Source organism: Petaurus breviceps, unplaced genomic scaffold (assembly GCF_028583685.1).
Source record: "Petaurus breviceps papuanus isolate PSGF00001 unplaced genomic scaffold, PetGlider_PUasm1.0 188, whole genome shotgun sequence".
In the NCBI taxonomy this organism is placed as follows: domain Eukaryota; kingdom Metazoa; phylum Chordata; class Mammalia; order Diprotodontia; family Petauridae; genus Petaurus; species Petaurus breviceps.
The window spans coordinates 2,882,264-2,889,491 of record NW_027185804.1 but is presented as its reverse complement, the minus strand read 5'-3'; the positions used below and the strand labels follow the sequence as shown (position 1 = coordinate 2,889,491).

Sequence of the window (7,228 nt, the reverse complement as noted above, 5' to 3'; positions counted from 1 at the left end):
AAAAAAAAAAAAAGGCTTCCTTGATCTCTTAGGCCAACTCATTCTACAGACCTAGCAAAAGCACTTCAGAGCTCTCTCTTACTTCCAAGAATTCCTGATGCTTCATCCTGACACTTTCCCCAAAGCTGCCTCCTGACAGCTTCTGACTACTTATTTAAAGTTCTGATTTCCTCCTCCAGGATAGAATAACCCTAGGAAAGGCAACAAGGACAATGCTAACTCAAAACATACAAAAACCCACAAGTGCAATTTTCCTAAAAGGTAAACACGATGCACTAAAATCAAGGATAGCAAGGAACGAACTCACAGCTCAAAGGGCATGTAGGTGCAGCCTGTACCTGAGCATCAGCTTCACTCAACCTGGTTTAATGATTGTCTTCTGAGACAAAAAAGCACAAGCCTAAACATACTTTCATGCTACAAGGAAATGGAATTTAAACACTAAAATCATTACAGAGATAGCCAAGACTCAGTAGGGCAAAAAGTTAAAAAGGGGCTCATGGGAGGAAGGATGAGGAGTTACTTCTTTCAGAATCCCAAAGAAACTGTACAAGAGAGAATTTGTAAATCTTAGTCTAATCAAAAAGGTTTGAAACATTCTTCTTTGGTTGTTTGATCAGAAACTTTCTAAGAATATTAAACTCAAATCCAATGATAAGCTAACATTTACATATTGTATATAGATTTACAAGCACTTTACAAATATTTTCTTATTTGTTCTTCACAACAAGCCTGGTAGGTAGGTAGGTACTATTATCATTCCCATTCTACAGAGGAAGAAAGTAAAACTGAGAAACATGTGACTTGCCCAGGGTCACACAGCTGAGAGTCTGAAGCAGGATTTGAACCCAGGTCTTCATGACTCCAAGTCCAACACCTTATTCCCTTCCCCTCTGAAATACTTCACATAATGTGATTTATTTGCAAGATCATTAACCTTAAGTAGCCAATAGATAAGGCCCTGGAGAAGAATAAAATGATCTTTAGGAAGGCCCTGTGGATTATCCTCACTTTACAGATAAGAAAAGTATGCTCAAGAAGGTTAAATGATTTGTCCAGGATAATAAGGCTGAATTCAGATTTTCTGTCTCCCCAAGATCAGTGCTCCTTTCTCCCCCAGATTTTTCTACCTAAGGATACCCTCTTTTCACTTTGCCACACCTCTTTATTTCAAAGTGTGGGATACTGAAGGACCACTTCGGTTTAAAAAACAACGAACATGAAAATCCTATCCCAGCGATCAGCATTGGACATTCTAATGCTACTTTTAAAAAGAAGAGCTACTAAAATATTCTTTTCTGACCCTCAACTGGACTCCCCAAAGCAAAAGATAAGATCCAATAAGGATGACTATTAGGTCAAGAAAACTTTAGGCTGGAATTTCCTTCTGCTTCTATTCTAACAAAGACAACCACTCTCAAAAATGTTCCTCCAGCCACTGGAATTTGTATCTGGGAATTACCAGAAGGAACATTTCAACTAACTTGAGTTACCACAAAGAGATTGTTGCCACCTTGGAAAATGAAGGAGGGTGAGGGAAGGAAAGAGAGTTGCCTTTAAAACCACAAACAATTCATTTGGAAATTAGTTTGAAAATGTTTTTTTTTAATCCTGAAATGGATTAAAAAGTTCTACAATATTTCCAATTCACAGGCAAAAGTAATTAAGTTATTTTAAATGTCCATGATTATAGAGGGACAGATGTGAATCTAGGAATGAAATGGCAATTCAGGAATCCCAGTCTGCTAAGCAAACTCTAGACTCTAATAGCACTTTGGAGTCCATAAAACTTTCCTCAACAACCCTGAGGTAAAGCATCCAAGAGTTATGTCCATTTTTACAAATTAGGAAACTAAGGTTCAGAGAAGTTGTGACTCACCCACAATCACCCAGCTTGTTCAGTGCTGGCTCCAAGGACCTTAAATTTTAGTTCTAAGTCCAGCATTCCTTCCCCCGGGTCAGACTGTCTGCATACCTAAAAATTCACTTAACTATTTACTGACTGACCTCATGGAGGGTGTCTCCATGAGTAAAAAGTACACAACTGTGGAAAGTACACAACTGTCAGCAAACAACAAATCCCAAACTTCTCTGCACCAAGTCCTGGTACACTGGAAAAAGCCAGGATCTAGGATGTTGTGGGATCCAAGGATGCAGACTCAAACACTGCCTCGGATGCTTGCTGTGTGTGAAATTCAGCAAGTCATTTAGTTGTCACATCCTTTTTCCTCATTTCATCATGACAGATCAAACCATGTCAGTCCCCAACTGGAGAAGTTTCAGTAGCTCTCAATGCTCTAAGATAAAAACACAAACTTTCCTGACATCGAAAGCCCCTCAGTATCTGAGCCCAAACTACCTCTCCAGGCTTATTTTACCCCCTCCCCCTAAGCACTCGATGTTCCATCTCCCCTTTCTGCACCTTGGCTCCCATTATTCCCTATGCCAGTAATTATGGCTCCCCTCTCCTGTCTTGAAAGCCCTAAATCCCTTCAAGATTCCTGATCTCCCCTCACTAGACCCCAGCACACTCATACATACATATACAATACTCAGGGCTTTCACAGCTCCAGAAATTACAGTATGTGTATATGTCTATATACACATATATATATTTATAAAATCAACGTACATATACATCTTGTGTGTGTTGTGTGTGTGTGTACACACACACACATAAAAATTCTCTAGTAGAATGTAAGTTCCTAGACAGCAGAGAATATTTGGCTTTGGTATCCCTAGCATATGAGTACACAGCAGGTACTTAATAAATGCTTACTAAACTCCCAAATAAGAAAAATCACAGGAAGAAGAGGATTTTAAATGTGGCCTGCTGTATGAGAGGCTCATCAGGATGTGTAAGATCCTGCCAATTATGTAGCCTTTCTCCTGGTCAATGCAAACCCTCTACAAGGCTTCTGTCTTCTCCATCCCCTCTAGCAGACTGTCTTTACTATCATTCCCACTGTCTCTCTCTCATCTTCTATCTTTCCTTATCTACTGGATCTTCTCTTATGGTCAAAAACAAAACCCGCCCATGTCTCCTCCATCCTTAAAACAACATCACCCATGACCTTGCCCCAAAAGCACCAATAACTTGGGCCTCCTCTTCCACGGCTCTTATTCTTTTCTAAGCCCCTCTGTAAGGAGGTTTCTGACCACCTCATTCAGAAGGGCTCTCTCAGGTTACCAATAACCTCTTTGCTAAATCTACTGGCTCTCAATCTTTGTGACCGCCCTGCAATATCCAGCACCAGAGATCCCCATCTCCTCCTGGATACCCTTTCCTCTCTCGGTTTTCCTGATACTGCCCTAGCCTGGTTTTCCTACCTGACAACTCTTCTGACTCATTTACTGACTCTTCACTCCAAGGTATGTCCACTAACCCTAGGCATCACCCAAAGCTCTTGGCTTCTCTTTTCCAATCTATGCACTTTCATTTGGTGACTTCACCAGCTGCCAAGGGTTTAATTATCATACCTATGCAGATTATTCCAAAACCATGTTTAGAAGTTACTTACTTAAACTTACTTACTTAAGAACTAAGTCCCTCATACTTAAAACACTCCAGTTCTAGTCCTTCTCCTGTCCCGCATCATCGACTGCCCCTTCTATCCCTCAATGGATATACATAGTGACCTCAAATTCAACATGTTCAATATAAGAACTAATTATCTTTCTCCTACCCCACCCACTCCTCTTCCCAACTTTCCTGTTACTATAGCAGGCATGGGAATGCTCTCCTTCCCCACCTTCCTGATTTTCCTTGAGATTCCCAAATTCTGCAGTCACACAATTAAATGTGTCATAAATGGAACTTGACCCAGGCCTTCCAGGTGCTCTAGACGCTATGCTACACTTATTTATATGGTGACTAAAAATTATTCTCTAGACAGTTTAACTAAATGTGTCACCTTTCCTCAACTGGACTGCAAATTTCCAAAGTATTATGTATCTCTCTCAATTTCCTTTGCATCAACAAGCACCTGACTCAATAATCTCTATACACAAAATTATGTTTATTACAAGATTTCCAAAAAGGCACTTGTATTTTAAATGACAGCTCCCATTTATAGAGTATTTTGACTTTTACAAAATGCTTTTCTCACAACCACATTATAAAGTGGCTAGTACAAGTATGATTATCCCCATTTTACAAACAAGGAAACACAAATTCAGAAAGGTAAATTTCCTTGCCAAAGATCACAGGGATATGAAATGTCAGAGGTAAAGCTGGAACAGGGATCTCCTGACTTCATGGCCAGTGTTGTGTCCAATATGCCATGCCTTTCTTCCACAAGTTTCTCCTACTATTCTTTACCCAGAGAATTTCTAATCATTATACTCATTTAGGATTCAAACAGTCGGATGCCAAACAAAGTTTTTAAACACTTGTGGTTTTGAATGTTTTAAGTAAAACAATTTATCAGTAGTGGAACCAGGAAAAGAATCCATAATTCCTACTTCCCACCTCCCCCTTTGTTCTAACCATGAGACCATACTCCCTGGAGAAAAGCCTGCTTTAAATTGCTTTGCTATCAGTTCCCTAGTGTTACCCTAAGCCTTTGGGAATAGCTACATGACAGCATTCTAGGTTCTATAGGCAAACCCTACAGCTCACTCTCTTCTCTTACTCTTCACATATTTTTAATAGCTAATGGGCACTCAGAAAGAATAAGTCAATGGTGGGCTAACATAGGCACTCCTTTTTCTCATCTTACTAGTCTCAATAATTTTAGCAGCCAAGTCTCAATTTTTGTTATTACTAAATACTGATATTCCTAAAACACAATTCTGACTATGTCACCCCCAACTCAAACTGTTTGATGGCTCCTAGTTTTTCCTAGTATAAAACACTAATTTTTCAGCTCGGAAACTATTTTTCCAGTGTTATTTAATAGTATTCTCCTTGACACACTTTCTATTCCAATCACATTGACCTACAAGCTATTCCCCACACAGGGCATTCCACTGACCACCTTCTAGCCCTGGTCCAGATGATCCTCGGGTGTTTAGAATATATTGCCTCCATCTCCAGGTGGTAGAATACTTTGCTTCCCTCAAAGCCATTACTCAGGTGCCATCTCCTACACCAGAGATTTAAAGATCTCTGAGGTGGTTAGTGCTTGTTCCATCCAAAAATTACTTTGCATTACTCTGTAAATACATTTCTATTTACATTTCAGAATGCATGCCACCCTCCCCAAACTCTTAGCCGTCCAAGCCCAGGTTTGTGTTTTGTTTTTAAATCTTTCTACCATAGCACCAGCCCAGGTACTTAATAAGTGTTTTGTTAAACTGAAGTAACGGCTTTAGGTTTAGTGTCTCCCCACACTATTGCAAAGATTATTACTCATAATATCAACATGATAGGTGATTATGCCAACTTCCACATGTTACTGATATCTGTATAATACCCACTAAGTAAAAATGAAATGATAGGCTATTTAAATATCCTGTTTTGAACAACAGACTGGAAAAATATAAAAGCCAATACCTACTAAAGCATTTCAATTATACTTATTAACAAATTTTTCAGGATATGCCAACAAAACCAAGCAGTGAATATGGATCAGTGCCTGCACCAAATGGCCACCTAACTTATCTCTTACGACTCAAGAATTGACAAAGTTGACAAAAGTAGTATTATAAAAGTATTATAAAGATGGTCAATACACTAGTACCTGATTTTTTTGATTGAAGAAATCATGAAAAAGATCAGATTCCTGTAACTAGCTGTAAATTCTAAGAAATTAATTTTTTCATCCTAAAAACTGTTCTCCATATCTATAATGAATTCCCTCCATAGATCCACCTATAGAAAATGCTTCCTTCTTTCAGGCCTAGTTCAGGCTGCCTCCTCCGGAAGGCCTTCCCTGATCTTCTCAGTAACCTCCCCCACCTCCTATCTAAAAATTTGACCTTTCACATACTTTCCTCATTCCAACTCATATTTATTTGTGTACACAATTCAAGGTTTTGTAGGGCAGGAGGGGATTCCATTTTCCATCTTTCCATCTATAGCTTAGTACCTTGCAACAAGCAAGGACTTAAAAAATATCTGTTCAACTATATTTAAACAAAGCATTTCACTTCTGATCTTCCTCACCCAGACGCAAGCCCACAGCCTAAGTGTGGCTGACCCACATATAACAGTGTATTGCACAAATGAAGCACTTAAATAAATGCTGTTGAATTGACAAGAAAATATTTTAGGGTGTGAAGGTGGAGTTGATGCACAAGTCAGATAAGTCTAAAACAAAGAAGAGTGGTCAAATAGAAAGAGCACTGGATTTGGAGTCAGAAGACTCCAAGGCCCTGCTTTATCACCTAGTATCCTCGTGATCATGGTCATTCAACTGAGCCACAGCTTCCAAATGATTGCTAAGGTCCCTTCAAACTTTCCAAAATTTCACAGGGCAATGTGACATAGTGTAAAGAACTCTAGACTTGGAGTCTGCAAAGGCCTGGGTTTGAACTCAGCCTCCTGCACTTGCTAGCTGAGTGAACCTGAGCAAGTTCCCTAAACCTCCGGGGGTCTTGGTTAGCTCCATAAAAACGGGGATCATACTTATGGTAACCTTTTGTGAAGAAAGCATGTATAATGTTATGATGCTAGGTGTATCCCAATCTAAGTTGCAGAACAACACAAGGAACTCAGAGGAATGAAATGGTTTCTCTAGCTGTATCTGAATTTCTCCACAGGCACCATTTTTCCCATATCTTCATAATCCCACCCAAACGAAGGATGGTTTTAACACGTGCATAAAGTGCACAAAACAATTTCATCTCTTTGTCTTACCACAAGTCAAACCCATGGAGAGGTCCTTTAAACCAGCAGGAGACATCCCCAACGTTGGACCCCTCCTAACCCGACCCCAAATTAGGTTAAAGTGTTAGAGGACGCACCCTTCCATCCTGCGGGCTCCCAAAATCATCAAACAGATGGGGGGGGGGGAGGGGGCGGGACTCCAAGGCTCTGAAACCGCCAAGAGGGGAAGAGACGAAAAGAAACCCCCAGCCCTCGGCTCCCCGGCTGGCCCCAGCTCGAGAGATAAGGTGGATTAAAATCTTCTCCGCCCTTCCCTTCTACATTCCAGAGGAGTCTGGGTCCCCCGGCACCAACCGGACATAAAAAAAAGCGGTAGGTAACCATCTAGGGGGCGGCGAGGGGAGGCCGACACAGACAACTCTCCCCTCACCGGGCAGCCCAACCCCCTCTGCCCCC

General features: G+C 40.5%; 1 protein-coding gene across 1 annotated transcript in view; it reads right to left on the bottom strand.

Annotated features, from left to right (window-relative positions):
* Positions 1-7,228, bottom strand: part of RRAS2 (RAS related 2) — an 88,835-nt gene that overhangs the window by 76,375 nt on the left and 5,232 nt on the right. The window lies entirely within an intron of this gene.